The 18,266-nt window shown below is 42.7% G+C and overlaps 1 protein-coding gene across 1 annotated transcript in view; it reads left to right on the top strand.

Annotated features, from left to right (window-relative positions):
- Positions 1-18,266, top strand: part of GABRB1 (gamma-aminobutyric acid type A receptor subunit beta1) — a 301,917-nt gene that overhangs the window by 269,940 nt on the left and 13,711 nt on the right. The gene's annotated exons all lie outside the window — the stretch shown is intronic.

Raw genomic sequence — 18,266 nt, 5'->3', positions numbered from 1 at the left:
GCTGTACATCTTTTTTTTTTTTTTTTTTTTTGAGACAGAGTCTCACTTTGTTGCCCAGGCTAGAGTGAGTGCCGTGGCGTCAGCCTAGCTCACAGCAACCTCAAACTCCTGGACTCAAGCAATCCTCCTGCCTCAGACTCCTGAGTAGCTGGGACTACAGGCATGCACCACCATGCCCGGCTCATTTTTTCTATATATATATATATATATATATATATCAGTTGACCAATTCATTTCTTTCTATTTATAGTAGAGAGGGGGTCTCGCTCTTGCTCAGGCTGGTTTTGAACTCCTGACCTCGAGCGATCCTCCCTCCTCGGCCTCCCAGAGAGCTAGGATGACAGGCGTGAGCCCCCGCGCCCTGCCAACATCTTCTTGATAGTGTTCATATATGGTCTTTGCTTATATAGACACACTGGTTATTTGATGGAGATTGGGAATGAGACACTGAACCTCATAATCTTTGTACTTCTTTCCCATAGATAGAGATAAAATGGGTCAGAATTTTAAAGTCTGCAAACTAAAGAAGTGGAAAAAAAATGAATTCTTTTATTTTCTATCGTTTTTAATTTTAGACTCTATGGTTCCATCTAGCAACTTCCATATACTTCAAATTCAGCAATTTCTCAGACACTGCGGGTACAGACAGGTAACAACAGGATTGTTTGTCTTCCTTCTTGCTCTTTCCCCTGGCGTTGACGGGGGGCTCAGAGGTCACTATGCCCCTGTCCCCTTGGTGCCACAGCTGCCCTGCGGTTGACTCTGAGCCCCAGAGGTGCTCCCAGAAATGTCACTCCTGGGGCCGAGGGGGAGGGGGTGTCCATCTCTCGTGCCGAGTTTGTCACACCCCCAGGCCAGCCTCTGACTTGATATGTGGCTTCTTCCGTCTGGGGCTCTGCTCAAGGGAGATCAGGTTCTTACTCCAGTGGCGACTGCACGCTTTGTGGGTGTTGACTCAACTCTCTGCAGCAGCCCTGTGCCCAAGACTAACCTGGTCTTCGATCCCCAACAGTGTCCTTCCACCGGGGTGACTCTGAGATCTCTCCCGAGACCACAGGTTCTCTCCAGCGCATGTCCATAGTCGAGGTCCCTCTGAAAGCCCCTCTCACTACCGTGTTTCCCCGAAAATAAGACAGGGTCTCATAGTTGTTTTTCCTCAAGAAGACACCCTAGGGTTTACGTTCAGGGGGTGTGTTATTTTTTTTTTAAGTACGGTACAACCATCTCCATTGATCCAAATAGAGTGAAGTCGTCTTCTTCTGGAACATCATCCTCACTCTCCAAACCCTGAATCCCATCCTGAATGTCTTGCGACTCTGTTTCCTTTAGAACCACCGGCCCCGATCTCTCCTGTGGAGCACTAGAGCTCTCACGGGGCAGATGAGAAGGGCTGCTCGTGTTCTTTCCCGCTCCGCGACGACACGCATGGGTTGTGCAGATGCGCTGTGTAGCCACGCCCCTCACTAGGGTGTATTTTCATAGCCACGCCCACCACTAGGGCTTATTTTCATAACCACGCCCGTCGCTAGGGCTGATTTTCATAGCCACGCCCATCACTAGGGCTGATTTTCATAGCCACGCTCACCATTAGGGCTGATTTTCAGGGTAGGGCTTCTATTGCCAAATGCTTAGAAATCCTGCTAGGGCTTGTTTTATGGGTAGGTCTTATTTTCATGGAAATACGGTATTATAAACTCGGGAAACTCAGACGAAGGCGTTATCTCTGGCTCTCCACATCCTTAGCAGAGCATCCTGCCCATTCTCCCTAACAATGGAATGAACACTCGTCTCTGCAAGGCTTGCTTCTGCTCATATCTCAGAACTTTAGAGAAGCCATCTAATGCCATACTTCTACCACAGAACCCAGCTTGAAGGGGAAGAGACAGACACCAGACCTTCCCAAATTCATATCCCATTTTTCTTTCCTCTCTGCTTCTCCTCCCCCTCTTCCAACCCTAAAGTGTCTTTAAACTAGAGTATGTGTTGGGGTCGTTCAAGATAAAGAGAATTCTTCAGAAAGTCTGCATGTGCAGACATCCCTCTATCTCACTTTCAGGCTAGCAGTCTCTAAGTTAAAGAGTAAAGAACATGCAAGGAATTATTATTAAGATTTTTCAGTGGTCCCTTTGCCCTGAACCTCCCCCACTCCAAGTAGTGTGTGACCACAGTTTTATTGTCTAGGCCAGGGGTGGGAATGGGGAACTTGGATTATAGTGAAGAAATTCTACTGTGATTTAATTACAAAACAATTCTGCATCTTTCCTGCCTAAGAGTTCTACCCCCTTAGGATAAACTTGAGGTATCATTAGGCACCATATAATGGTCACATCGCCAATACCAAACACAGCATAGAAACCTATGGTCCAGGGTTTCCCAACGTTGGCACTATTGACATATTGAGCTGCATAATTCTTTTCTCTGGCCCACTGCCCTGTCTTTTTTTGTTTGTTTGTTTTTGTTTGTTTTGAGACAGTGTGTCACTCTGTTGCCCGGGCTAGAGTGCTGTGGCATCAGCCTAGCTCACAGCAACCTCAAACTCCTGGGCTCAAGCGATCCTCCTGCCTCAGCCTCCTGAGTAGCTGGGACTACAGCCATGTGCCACCATGCCTGGCTAATTTATATATATATATATATATATTAGTAGGTCAATTAATTTCTGTCTATTTTTTAGTAGAGACGGGGGTCTCACTCTTGCGAGCACTGGTTTCAAACTCCTGACCTTGAGAGCGATCCTCCTGCCTCGGCCTCCCAGAGTGCTAGGATTGCAGGCGTGAGCCACCATGCCCGGCCCCCTATCCTGTTCATTGTAGGATGTTTATCAGCATCCCTGGCCTCTACGTACTAGATACCAGTAATGCCCCTCCCCAAGTTGTGATAACCAAAAACAGACATTGCCAGATGTCCCCTGGCATGGGACATCACCCCAGGCTCAGAACGGCTGCTACGATCCATCCAGAAGCAACATGTGATGCCCGTGTAACGCTTCTAAGCACTTTGATGACGGATGGCTTCTCAGCAGCACTCTGTAGCTCTAACTTTGCACAATGACCTTTTTTATCTTCCCTGTGAGTCAGGTAGCGCATGCCATTGGCCCCATTTCCACAGATGGAAACTGGGAAGCATCCAGCCTTCCCAAATCAGGTCATGGAAGTCTGCATTTTCTTTTTTCCCCTATGAAGAGTGAAAATCATAACCGTTGGTTTTTTTCCTTCCCCGGGCCAAGATGGAGCAATAACGACAGACCAATGCCCTTTCCCCAACTGTTGTCCCCAAACTACTCCACGCCAGGCAGCTCTAAAGATAAATTTATATCTGCCTGTCTTCCTATTTCACGGACATCAGAAATAAAGCCGTCATCATAAATAAATGGCAGCAAGCCACATGTTTCGTCAATGTAACTGCCAAATTACATGGAGTGAAAAATCAATTCCAGCAGAACCAATAATAATCGGATAGGCGTTTTTTTTGTTGTTGTTGTTTTCTTCCGTCATGCCCAGACACAATGCAATTTTAAAAACACAGATATTAATGTGCCCAACATGTCCGCGACAATAACCTCGGTGACACCAATCTAGCACCTGGGAATGAGTGCAGATAAGCTATAGATAACAAACAACTGTGAGCTGTCAGCCCCACAACACTCTCTTCGTATAAATTTCCAACGCCAAGAAACCGCACAAGAATGCATAATAGCTTGTGAACTGCAAGAGCGCGTGGCCTCCAAGTTGCTAAGGGTATCCAACCTGGTCCTAGAGAGGGTCCGGAAAAAAAAATGGAATATTTGAAGACAGCTGAGAATTGCCGGAGAAAAGCTATTTCGCTGGGAAGTAAAATCTGCTTTTTCTTAGATACAAATCCACTTTTTTTTTTTTTTTTGGATACTAGGTGATTATTGTAGGTTGTGGGCAATACCTCTGTGATAATCCAGGGCAGGACTACCTACTTTGCATCTGCAGATGGAAAAGTCATCAGATTTAGAGATTGAATTGAGTGGGTCTCAATAAGTGTCATCTAAGAGTGAGTAAATAGGAATATAAGCCTAAAAAATATAGAAATCAGGGACTAGGGTTAATAGAAATGAAAAATAAATTCTGACCTAATAGTAATTTCAAATTTAATGCCTCTTATTGCTACCAGCTGTGTAATCATAATAACTGAGAGATATAAAGAATGGGTCCATATCATTTATGGCACATGGATTTTTTTTTTTAATTCATAGGCATAGCTAAAATAGCATGCATGTGAGCTAGCATAGTCCTCTTCAAGATGTTAGTGAAAGAAACATAACTCAGACATTAAATACACAAAACAGGTCATTTGTTATAGTTATTTTAGTAATCAATTAGAGTTGCATGTTTTTAAATATATTTCTAGCTGAAAATCTGAATATTTGACAAGGTCTATTAATCATAATCGTCCTAGCATCATTTAACATAGATGAATTTTTAGAGTAAAGCCTTGTGATAATCAGTGATCCAAAGCTAAAATCATCAGGAAAAATCTAAAACTCCTGTAACTAAAGTAAAGGAATAAAATCTTCGGACGGTAGCCAGGCTCTGCCTATGAATCTGGAAGGCCTTGAGTGCCCTCTACAGGTTATTTTTAAAAATTTCACAGCTTTGACGTTTACTATCCCAAAATACGTGTAGGCAATTTCTACAGCATACAAGTAGCTTATTCGAATTTTATTTTTTAAAACATCACGTGTTCACCACATAAAATTTTTGAAACAAAAATTACCCGTAACCCATAGATCAACCACTATTAACTATTTTCATCTATAATCTTGGTTATACATACACATACATTTTTCTTACATTTGTTTTCTCTTAACAACATACTGCAAACATTTTACCATAACTGATTTTGGTGGCTTGTGTGATTATTTTATATTTTAATGGGTTTTTCAAAAATGTATCTTATTGACAAATCACCATTTCTTATCATCAGAATTTCTCGGTGAAAAGTGACCCTCACAGACAATAAAAGAAAGAAAAAACAAGAATAATTTAAATAAATCTCAATAACTGCTCAAGGGTGGGCTCACAAAAAAACGAGAATGCACATGACTCTTCAAAATACAAATACCATAAAGATATTCTGAATAGTTTCCCACATTTAAGACATAAGGTGGTCATGAAAATTAAATTAGGTAGCTGAGATAGACTATTATACAAAATATTAATCTAGGGTTTCAGGCCAAGAATAACACTAACGCCACCAGAGCAATAAAGTTAAAGCAGTATTGCATGTAAGTTAGCTGGCTAATTGCTTGGTTTTCTATTTTACTTGTTCATGGTCTTATTTATCATCAAATGTAGTTTATACTTTAGAAAATAAAGGCATATTTTATATATTAAGTGCTTGTCAAAATCAGAGGGGATTTCTTTCGCTAGATTAGGCCTGATTCTGTTTGTTATTCTTTTAAATAGAGCAATGATGCATACCTTTAAAGATGCCAAATGTGGAATATGTTTACCATGGAGTTCTACTCAGCCACAAAAAACAATGGTGATCTAGCACCTCTTGCATTTTCCTGGATGGAGCTGGAGCCCATTCTACTAAGTGAAGTATCCCAAGAATGGAAAAACCAGCACCACGTGTACTCACTATCAAATTGGTATTAACTGATCAACACTTAAGTGAATATATAGTAATAACATTTATCTGGTGTCAGGCAGGTGGGAGGGGGAGGAGGGGATGGGTATAATCACACCTAATGGGTGCAGTGTGCACTGTCTGGGGGAGGGGCATGCTTAAAACTCTGATTCGGGTGGGGCAAAGGCAATGTACCTAACCTAAATATTTGTACCCCCATAATATGCTGAAATAAAAAAAATATTAAAAAAGAATTATTTAAAAAAATGATGCCAAATAGATCAGATAGTCTTAAAACCCAATTTTAAAACAATCTTAAATGATGTTTCAGTATTGACACGTTAGTTTAGATTCTCTGCTTACGGGGTTAATTCTTTCTCATACGTCCAAGTGAATGTGGTCATTCCACCTTTTGGAAAATACAGGCATAAAGGACTGCCCGCAACCAAACAACTATTTCAAAGGGGTAACGGGCTTTGATCTTTCTTTTTAAACACAGCAGAAATTACTCAGAGAGGTGATATCCCATCACAACGACCCCATGACCTCATCTGAGATGAGCTGAACAGGCAAAGTCCTCTCCATTTTACAATAGCAATGTTAAGTAAAACTTTTCCTGAATTTTGAAACAGATTTCTCCCACACTTCGCGTGTTTTAGTTGGTTGCATGCAGTACTGTGAAATCCACCTTTTTGAGAAGGTTGTACTTACATTTGGTGCAAATTAAGAACAAGAGTAAACAGTCATAATTTATTTCCATCTTTCACACAAGTAATTTTTTAAGGAAGATGGGGGTGCAACGAGTCGATATGTTCATTTGATGCATAGGCAATATAAAAGAGTTTCGAGACTGTAAAAGAACACTTGGCCATAGGTATCCCAGAGAAATCTACTCAGCGATTGTTGATATACATTGAGAACTCTGAACTGTTTTCTCACTCACAACACTACTGACACCCAATGTGTGGGTTTTTTCTCACGCCCACTAATTCTCCCATTCCCTGGACATCAACCAGGTGTGCTACGATTCGATTCAGTTCTGACACCACCCAGAATTAGCATCAGCCTCTGAGGTTAAGGGCTGGGTTTGAGGTTTAGGGACTTAGTGCCACAAGACCCTGCCCTTCTCTTCAGATGCCAGTCGCCTCCCAATACTGACTTCCCGGGTTGCCCATGCCTCTGTCCAACTTGGCTGCAAATCAGGGATTCTCGCAAACCTCCCTCTGGGTTCGATAATTTGCCATAATGGCTCACAAAACTCAGGAAAAAGAGCCTGCTTCCTACTACTGCTTTGTACAACTCAGGAACAGCCAGATGGAAGAGCTTGAGAGGAGCAGGGGTGAAAGCATCAGGCTTCTAATCAAGGTTTGGTCTTTTCGACACCCAGCCCCCCACTCCTGACACTATGGCGGGGGGTGGGGGGGTCTCCCCTGAATCTCCTCACTGGAACAAGAAATGCTCCCATCGCCCAGTAAATTCCTCTGGCTTTAGGAGTTCTGTGTCAGTAACTAAGGACAAAAAGCAAATTTAGATTTATTATGCCACAGAAATAGTAAGGATTTTCCTCCTGGGACAGAAATATTCTCCCCTTTGTCTATAAAGACAAATACAGTGTAGATGGCTAGAAGCTGTTCTGAGAAAATTTTATCGATAACGAGCACATTATGACAAACATATTTTTAGGTGTCATTATCTTTCACTTCACTGCTGATTTTGGCCACAGAGCAACCCTAATTCTGATCTTTGGCTAATAATTTCCCTAAAACATACTCACCTACGTAAATTAATGCACTAGAGCCCCATTGGCACTTATTAAAGGAAAATGGGCATTGTGAGGGGAAGGTTACTATCATGAGTCTAGAGACATTAGTACACCACACGGCTGCTGGGTTGACAGGATGAAATACACCATTCCATTGTTCCAGAAGGTAGGAAAAGTAAATTCCGTGGATACATAGGCTGATGAGATTGATTCCGTCTGGGCAAGATTCTCGCCCTAGATCCGGTAAAGGGGGAATTAGTCACCTGTGGCAGCAGCTTGATTTCTCTGAACACAAGTCAAACAAAACAGACCTATTCGGCCAGGTGCGGTGGCTCATGCCTGTAATCCCAGCAGTCTGGGAGGCTGAGGTGGGCGGATTGCTCTAGGTCAGGAGTTCGAAACCAGCCTGAGCAAGAGTGACACCCCCGTCTCTACTAAAAAATAGAAAGAAATGAATTGGCCAACTAATATATATAGAAAAAATTAGCCGGGCATGGTGGCGCATGCTTGTAGTCCCAGCTACTCGGGAGGCTGAGGCAGGAGGATCGCTTGAGCCCAGGAGTTGGAGGTTGCTGTGAGCTAGGCTGATGCCACGGCACTCACTCTAGCCTGGGCAACAAAGCAAGACTCTATCTCAAAAAAAAAAAAAAAAAAAAAAAAAAAAAAACAAAACAAAAAAAAACAGACCTATTTGATACGGCTGCAAAATCAGTGAAGCAAGAAAAGACAATAAATATGGATATACAGACTTGAGGCTAAAACAATTAGGCAAACATTAAATGGATAAATGTTGGTGTCACCCACAAAGTGCTGCTTAAAGACTTTTGATGCCAGCCTAGAGGAATATTGCCAGGAGAGAGTTACGGGGCTCTTTCCTCATCTCTGCCATTCCACATCTGTCTCAATCAAGGGAATAATGATAAAAGTCATGTTTTATAAATCTGCAGCTAACACGAAACTGAGAGGGTGAGCGAAGCAGGATCAAGACACACATACATCTATAAACTGGCTCAAATCTGAGAGTTAAGAAAAAGAGTCAAAAAGAAAATAAGGGATAAATTATTTATTTATAATTTTTAAAAACACACACACACATGTACTCATTCTCTGTCTCACACACACACACAGAAAACCAAAACAAAACAGAAGCAAAATCAAACGAAAAACTCTACAGGCTGAAAGAGTAAGGCAAATTAAATTATATACTATACATTATATATTAAATGGGGACAATATTAGATCCTATAACTTGAGTCCAAAAGAAAATTAAAAATCATTCGATTGTGGACAAAGCTAATTTGAACTTGTGCTGCTATAGTGGAAGACCAGTGACTAGGATAAGAAAAGTCCCAGTCTTTGCTAGCCGGTCACAGCAAGAATATCAGGAGTTGGACAGGCATGGGTCAAAGTGTTTAGGGATCTCATGGGGGGAGGGGCACAAAAACGGTAAAGGAGGTCAAAAGAGGGTCACACGGAGGCTCGGCCCCAGAGAGGGCAGCGGGATGGCCCAAAGGTACACCTGTGTCATGCAGTCCAACCTGGTAGGCAATTTCATCTTGAGACGTTCCAAGTGGCTAGCCCATTAGAAGTCAGGAATGGCCTCCATCAGGGTCAGGATTCCCACCAATGGGAAATTTAGGAGACGCAGGACATATTCCCAATAGGTAAATCTTGGAAGGAGGTCTTGGCCATTGCTCTAGAGCCCACTGGTGTCTAGGGTTCAGCCAAGCCATTTGCCCATCAGCTGCCATAGGCAAAATGTCTACTTTCAAGAGTCTTAAACAAATCATCAGCTCCAAAATACATAAAGAATGCTACAATATTAAAATCAATATAATATTATGTTAACAAGTCAGCTACAATTCAATGCTTTATAGTGATATGTAAATTAGGTTTAATATGAGATGCGCATACATTTTAATGTATTGAATATAATGCCTGGATCTACCCAAAAGATCAAAAGTCACTTTATGAAAAAGACACCTGCACTCGAATGTTTACAGCAGCACAATTCACAATTGCAAAGATGTGGAAACAACCCAAGTGCCCATCAATTCATGAGTGGATTAGTAAAATGTGGTATATGTATACCATGGAGTACTACTCAGCTTTAAGAAACAACGGTGATCTAGCACCTCTTGTTTCCTGGTTAGAGCTGGAACCCATTCTACTAAGTGAAGTATCTCAAGAATGGAAAAACAAGCACCACATGTACTCACCAGCAAATTGGTATTAATGGATCAACACCTAAGTGGACATATAGGAGTAACATCTATCGGGTGTCGGGAGGGTGGGAGGGGGGAGGAGGGGATGGGTGTATACAACCACAACGAGTAAGATGTGCAATGTTTGGGGGATGGACACGCTTGAAGCTCTGACTCAAGGGGGGAGGAGAGCAGGGGCAATATATGTAACCTTAACACAACTACCCCCATAATACACTAAAATAAAAAAAATAAATAAATAAATTTAAAAATAATAATAATATAACGCCTGGAGTCTAAAAGCCTTTAAATGGGCACGATCTAACATAGACAAAGACTGATGGACTAGGCAGTGTAAATAGTCAGGTATGAGGAAACAAGACTCTAGAAAGGTCATTCTGGTAATTCACATAATGACCAAACATAGCAGGTGCCAAGGCTTGCATGGAAAGGGGAGAAGCCTGAATATGCTGACCTTGTTTCTGGTGCATGAGGTCCTAGATCTGGTTGGACATTAGGGGGCTTTTCAGGGGATGCTTAAGAAATCACAAAACATGACTGTACTCTCAGATCTCAAATCTGAGGAGCCTGCTGCTGCCTGATCCTTATGTCTGCTAAGAGTGGCTCTTTCACCATGGTGGAATGAACCCTGGGGGTTAGGTCCACACACCAGAGGAAGGAGACAGATAAGCCGAAGAGAAGTGGGAGATACAAGGTAGACATGACCACCTCTGAGTTCGGGTTCCTGCACTCCAAGGGGCGTATAAGCAACCTGGAAACTAATGAGCAGAAAACAAGCTTTGTTCTGAGACTGAGTAAATCCCGGGAAGGACCAAGAGCCTGGAGGAAATAGACAGAAAGGGAGCAGGAGAGGTGTCCTCAGAAATGGAAGGTGCTCTTGTGTAGGAAAAGTACTGGGTTCGTTTTCTATTAACCCAAGGGTTGGGCAAGGTTTTAGACAGTGGATCATCTCCGAGAAGGTGAATTTTTACTTACTATAAGGACGTATTTTTTTAATGATTATCTGAAAACCTGGTAAACTGTTGAGTTGATTGAGAAAACAGTGAGATGGCTATCCTTAGGGAGAGGATGGCCCAACAGTGGGCCGTCAGGAATCCAACGTTAAGCGAGTCGTTGTGTAGATTGGCATTTAACCGCGAGAATGCGTTTAAAATCCGGCTTCTGTGGCTTATTTGTTGCTTCTTGGAATATCCCGGAGATACAGAGATGGATGAGAGAAGAATCCAACGCAGCCTTTTAAATAATTATAACAGGTCTGGAGCCACTGGAAGGATTAGACCAGGGGTCCTCAAACCTTTTAAACAGGGGGGCCAGTTCTCTGTCCCTCAGACCGTTGGAGAGTGCGCACTGTGGGCCCGGGACGAGTTGGCTGCTAAGCAGGACAGGCAGTGGCAGCAAAAACGCCTGGCGGGCCGGATAAATGTCCTGGGCAGGCGGCATGTGGTCCTCGGGCCATAGTTTGAGGACGCCTGGATTAGACTCATTCGGCTTTGTTATCTGCTGCTAAGATGCACAGATACATTATCTAATAACTCAGTGATGTAAAGGATCTACACAGCTACAAGAGCAGAGGGATGGACAGATTCCTCATGTGTCTCCTTGACGTGGGAGGAGTAGAAGGGGTTAGAGAGTGGTAGACTCCTGCGTTTATTTCAATACCGTGTTTCTCTGAAAACAAGACAGGGTCTTCTATTTATTTTTCCTCAAGAAGACACCCTAGGGCTTATTTTCAGGGATGTGTTATTTTTTTTTAAGTACGGTACAACACTCTACATTGATTCAACTATAGTGAAGTCGTCTTCTTCTGGAACATCATCCTCACTCTCCAAACCCCGAATCCCATCCTGAATTTCTTGCGACTCTGTTTCCTTTAGAACCACTGGCCCCAATCTCTCCTGTGGAGCACTAGAGCTCTCACGGGGCAGATGAGAAGGGCTGCTCGTGACCACACGCATGGGTTGGGCAGATGTGCTGCGCAGCCACGCCCATCACCAGGGCTGATTTTCATAGCCACGCCCACCACTAGGGCTGATTTTCATAGCCACACCCGTCACTAGGGCTGATTTTCATAGCCACACCCATCAGTAGGACTGATTTTCATAGCCACCCCCATCACTAAGGCTGATTTTCATAGCCACGCCCATCACCAGGGCTGATTTTCATAGCCACGCCCATCACTAGGGCTGATTTTCATAGCCACGCCCATCACTAGGGCTGATTTTCATAGCCACACCCATCACTAGGGCTTATTTTCCGGGTGGGGCTTCTATTGCGCACATGCTTAGAAATCCTGCTGGGGCTTATTTTATGGGGAGGTCTTATCTTCGGGGAAACACCGTAGATCATTTTGTAACAACAGTTGAAATGCTCATTATGAGTGTGACTTAGGGCACTTTGATCAGGCACAAATAACAACTGATGCAAACAAGAAGGGCACGTACTGGCTCCTGTAACAGGACCAGAAACTCTCCACTTAACATTCCTTCTTCGCCAACAACTAAAAAAGAGAAGCAAACAGTCTTTCCTCCAACTATTGAACAAAAGTCCTGGGTTTCTCTAGGACTGGACCAACTTGGACCACCTGCTTATTTCTAAGCAATTAAATTGGCCAGGTGACTGCTGTGAGCTAGTTGTTTTAGAACTGGATTATTGCCCAAGCTTGAGCCAATCACCTCAGCAAAGGGGAGGATATTTTAACGATTGGCCTGAGTGGATCTAGACCCACATCATGGAACTCAAGATGGCGGGCGCTGTGTCTGCTCCACAAAAGCATATACATTTACTCCTGCCCACTCTTGGATTAGAAGCTTAAAAGCCTACATTATCTGAAACACAGTTAAGTACAATACTAGACCATCCCCTTAGCCCTGTTAAGCACAGAGGGGAGTAATTTTTATTTCCAAATTGGAAAATGCATCCAAAATAGAGTGTTTTCAAATAGCCAAGACGAACACGAACATCCAGATGATACTTCTACGTTGGGTACTGTGGCTCCATGCGTCTTTATCCACTGACATCAACTTAATTTCATCTGTACTTTCTGCACCACTAAGAGGTCCCCAGGGGCTGAGAGGGGATTTCAAGAGCTTCCACGTAGTCACTGTTGCTAGGAAACCACATCCTCGGTATCCAAGCGTTCAGGCTTTGAGACGCTGTGTGAAGTCACCGGCTCATAAAGGAAAATCTTTGGTAAATAGGCTGTTCAGGGCGTGAGTAAATTGATGTTCTCTGTCTCTCTGCGGGCAAAAACGTTCTCGTGTAACCTTTGAATAATAGCAGATTTCTAGGCCTCTTTTCTTTCCTACGGACCCAGCTGCCATGATTGCTCCCAGGAGAACTCTTGAGCTTCTACCTGAAATGGAGTGAGCATTCTCTTCCTCTCCCAAATCATCTCAATAATTATCTCAGCGCCTCGAACACCAAGCCTAATGGACTTCGGTCAAGCAGAGTGCAAACGAGATTGCAAATCAAGACCCAGACCCCTGATCATATATATATATAGTTGCATACTGTTAAAAATATGCATTGGCCATTTGCCTTGCCAGTTTAGAGAACTGGGTGTGTTTGACCCTGCCACTGGGAGGAACTAGGTATTGCTCTGTGCCTTGGCAGGGACCCCGATGGGTATCTAGGAAGATAAGAGATTGAATCTAGAGTTGTGTGTGGGAAAAGTAGGCAAATAGCTCAGAGCGCCCAAGAAAGCGGGAAAGATATATAATGAAGTATATTACCAGATTTTCTAATACTATTACCATTTACAATCTGAATAAACCACACTAGTTATGCTTTATTATTTAAAGTACCACTAGATTTTGTTCGCTAATATGTTCTGCTTATTTTATGAAAATAATCTGGAAATTTTCATTCTTAGCCTATGCTTTGGAACTGTTTAAGTAGCAATACGATTATCAATTCTTAAATGTCTGTCTGTTTATAAGGAATGAAATCAAGCTGTTTTGATTTTCTGTCTGGGCTTCTGATTTGGGCTTTAAAAATGCTTCTCTTTTTTTCCACGAGAATATTATCCATTTCGTTTAGGTTTTCAAATTCATTTGCATGGAGTTGAGTGAAGTCGTCTTAGGATTCTCGACAGTCCCTGTCTCTAAAGTGCATTCCCTTGTCTGTCTTGATTCTTCTGTTTGATTGGAATCTTCTCTGGAACAGCTTCCTCGAACAGTCACTTGGGTAATATGTTCTCTGAATCTTTACATATTTTCTCTGGGAAAAAAAAAAAAAAGGAGTATTTTGGCAAGGAATGATACTCGTGGATCTCAGAGTCGCTGTCCTTTATGTCTACATTTTAGAGGTTGTTATTCCACAATCTTTTCTTTTCCAGCATTGCTTATAAGAAGTCCAGTACGTTTCCCTTTAAAAATACCTTGTACTTTCTATCGCGAAGATTGTAAGAGTTTTCTTATACCCTTGGAGTTGAGGAATGGCATCAGGATGGCCCGATATAATAAGACTGGCAATCTGCAAAATAGTTTATTAAGTTCAGGGAAATCTGTGTGTTCTTTTTGTTTATTATGTTCCCATCTCCATATCTGCCTCAGCCTTCAGAAATGCCTACTATCCATATATTAGATCTCCTACATGAGTCCTTCAAGCTCTTAACGTTTCCTCATGCTTTCCAAATCTCTATAATTTTGTTCTTTTCCGAGATATGTTTTTTCAATTGTCTTCTAAGCCACTAATTCTGGCCTCATCTGTGGCCATCTTCTCTTCAATTTATCTAATAGATATTTTTTCATTAAAAAATTATTGGGGCCGGGCGAGGTGGCTCACGCCTGTAATCCTAGCACTCTGGGAGGCCGAGGCGGGCGGATTGCCCAAGGTCAGGAGTTCGAAACCAGCCTGAGCGAGACCCCGTCTCTACTGAAAATAGAAAGAAATTAATTGACCAACTAAAAATATATATACAAAAAAAATGAGCCGGGCGTGGTGGCGCATGCCTGTAGTCCCAGCTACTCGGGAGGCTGAGGCAGGAGGATCGCTTGAACCCAGGATGAGGTTGCTGTGAGCTAGGCTGACGCCACAGCACTCACTCTAGCCTGGGCAACAAAGTGAGATTCTGTCTCAAAAAAAAAAAAAAAAAATATATATATATATATATATATTGGAAAATGAAGGGAAAAAACCTATTGGGTTTTAGTACAAGAAAGCTTTGGGTGCTCTAATCAGATATCTGTAAATGTTCCTATATTTTTGCTAGGAGTAGGGAATGAAGAAGGCAAACTAGTGTCTGCTCCATCCACCACTTCTTTTGATTAGGAGCCATCTATTCCAAATGTTCTGCTTGCTTTTCTTCTCTAGGGCTACTGGGTTCTTGTAACCATTGCTGTTTTTCCTGATATGTCCCTTGGGGTTTGGGCCCAGCTGCCAGAGCACCTTACGTGGAGACAAAGTTCTGGGCGGGAAGTGTGGTGAGCTCCAGGCAAGCTGTCAGCCCCTGCTCATGCATCAGGAAATAGTGTCTCTCTCTCTTTCTCTCTTTCTCTCTCTCTCTCTCTCTTTCTCTGTCTCTCCCAGTGACCCAGTCCATCTTTTCAACTCTCTCATGTCCCCTTAAGGGACTGAGATGACAGAAGTTCAGACAGTCACACAGGTGGCAGCCACCTTTCCTTATTGAGCAGATCCAAGAGCCCCTGCACCTAGCTCTCTTCTTTTATTTATTTATTTATTTATTTATTTGAGACAGTCTCACTCTGTTGCCCAGGCTAGAGTGAGTGCAGTGGCGTCAGCCTAGCTCACAGCAACCTCCAACTCCTGGGCTCAAGCGATCCTCCTGCCTCAGCCTCCCAAGTAGCTGGGACTACAGGCATGCGCCACCATGCCCGGCTCGTTTTTTCTATATATATATATATATTAGTTGGCCAATTAATTTCTTTCTATTTATAGTAGAGACGGGGTCTCGCTCTTGCTCAGGCTGGTTTCGAACTCCTGACCCCGAGCGATCCTCCCTCCTCGGACTCCCAGAGTGCTGGGATTACAGGCGTGAGCCGCCGCGCCTGGCCTAGCTCTCTTCTTTAATGTCACTGTTCTAATCTTCACCCACGGACTTGACGCCACTGGTGCCCCGTTCTCTCTGGTCACTGTGGGGGGCAGGGGGGGAATATATCCCATAATGTCATTGTCCACGGGATCCAGGCAGGGCTGAGGCATCCCTTTCCCCAGATGCCATTGCCTGCTGGACTTAGGAGAGGAAATTCATAGTTGAACTGGAAGTGGAGGAGAGGGTGTCAGAGTTGAGTTTAAGTTGTCCTATTGCGGCTGTCTGGTTCCCCTCAGAAAGGAGATTTGGGAGGCGGGAGGATCGCTCAAGGTCAGGAGTTCGAGACCAGCCTGAGCAAGAGCGAGACCCCCATCTCTACTAAAAATAGAAAGAAATTAATTGGCCAACTAAAAATATATAGAAAAAATGAGCCGGGCATGGTGGCACATGCCTGTAGTCCCAGCTACTCGGGAGGCTGAGGCAGGAGGATCGCTTGAGCCCAGGAGTTGGAGGTTGCTGTGAGCTAGGCTGACGCCAGGGCACTCACTCTAGCCTGGGCAACAAAGTGAGACTCTGTCTCAAAAAAAAAAAAAAAAGATTTGTACTCCAGAAACCATGAATGGGGTCCATAATCTCCTGGAATTGACATCTAATTCTATCTATCTATCTATACTTTCCTGTGGAGTTTGTTCATAGGTTTTTATCAGATTCTCAAGGAGATGTTTAGAATCACAGTCTCACAGAATCCTCCTAATGTGCCAGTTAGTCCCTTGTAGTTTGTTCTAAGTCCAATAGGTAAAGAGGGTGTCACAGTCTCTCGGACACCAGCGATTAGAAGTAAATATCTTCTATTTCTGGTTCTACACAGGAGTCATTGTACAGTGGGTTACTGGACATGGAAGACTGCTCTTTGGAGAGAGGGCAAGGGGACCTAGAAGGAGATGGCTGAAAGAGAAATAAAATAAATAGAAACATAGTACAACAAATATGAATAATATTACTCAATTCTAAGAAGTGACAGTGAGCTAGCACCGCTTATACTATCCTGGATTGAGCTTAAGCCCATTATCCAAAGTGAGGGGACACAAGATCAGGGAAATGGGCTCCACGTGTACTCGCCATCAAATTGGTACTGACTGATCATCACTATGGTGCTCAAAGGGTGGTGGGGTTCACCAGGGATTCAGGGGTTGGGGGGGTAGACCCACATCTGAGGGATGTGGTGAGCATTGTGGAGGGGAAGGGCATACCCCTAACCCTTGCTAGGGAGAGGCAAAGATATAAAATGTAACCAAAATGTTAAAAAAAATAATAATTTATCGGGTGTGGGGCAGGGGGGAGGGGGGAGGAGGGGACGGGTATTTACATGCATAATGAGTGAGATGTGCACTGTCTTGGGGATGGACACGCTTGAAGCTCTGGCTCAAGGAGGGAGGGGAGACAAGGGCAATGTATATAACCTTAACGTTTGTATCCCTATAATATGCTGGAAAAAAAATAATAACCTCCATAGGGTGGCAAAAAGTAACAAATATAAAACAGTTGTGAGTTCAATGAGTTCAGAGATAAGAATTCAAGAGAGAGCTTTCAGAAGAGAAAAGTTTAAAGCTGTAAAGACACCTTTGTTTCCCCTCCAAAATAAAGTGGGGAGAAGGAGGGCTAGCTTAAAATTTCTTAAGTTCTTGCAGTGATGAGTTGATGGTGACCCCTTGACACTTGGCATTCTAAATGTCAAATGTATTATTATTCCTTCGCTCTTGGAAACATGTTACTGGCTTTAATCAAAAGTAGGTCAGCATAATGTCTACTACAAGGAGCTTATATGGCTACCTTTGAAACACAAGCCCTGGCAATTTTAATGGGAAAAAAATATATTTGATGCTTTTTTATTTGAGGTAGATATAAATAGAAAATAAATTTAGAAGGATCTTCTTTGTCTCTAGCTGATAGAAAGGGGAAAGCACAGCCTTCACTATGCCTTAAATTATTTTTAGATTTTTAAATATATGCATATCTTCTTTTTATGCAAGTTACTCATACACGACCATAGCCCAGCAAGGCCACTGGCAGGTGGGAGCAGAGTGGAAGAAAGAAGAGAATAGTCCGTCAACGCAGGATCTTCTTGCTGAAGAGCTGAGGGTGGATCCTTCTATAGTCCTCTACTTATTCCCCTTAAACTAACTGAAGCTCACCATCATAAACAGAAAGATATAAAAAGTATATCAAGAATTTATATAATGCTAAAACAAAGAATTTATATAATGCTAAAATGTTCACCTATTTATTAGTTATAATAATATTAGCTATCACCAAAGATATGAATAGAAGCTTGCCTAATTTTCTAAAAGAAATGTGCATTTCTTTTTAAGATGTCTTGATCATTTAAAGGGTATATACAAATTTGCTCTTTCATTATACCCCATTCCTATTATGCTCTTTCATTATGCCCCATACCCTATCTGTTCCCATTTTAACAAATAATGTGCTCAATTATTATTACTCACTGTTGTTGTTGCTCTTGTTAAACAATGCGTAGCCAAAAATCTATGATCCAGGCACCTGGAATCCAGCCATCCCCTAATTTAACCAAAGAGTGCATGTTTGGTAGACACAATGAGAATAAATATGCAGCAGTGATACAACATATCACTAAATGAACCAGAGTTTATGGTCCACCAGAGCCAGATGC

Source organism: Microcebus murinus, chromosome 26 (genome assembly GCF_040939455.1).
Source record: "Microcebus murinus isolate Inina chromosome 26, M.murinus_Inina_mat1.0, whole genome shotgun sequence".
Classification (NCBI taxonomy): Eukaryota; Metazoa; Chordata; class Mammalia; order Primates; family Cheirogaleidae; genus Microcebus; species Microcebus murinus.
The sequence above is the reverse complement of the archived record's forward strand: the minus strand, read 5'-3'. Positions and strand labels throughout refer to the sequence as shown.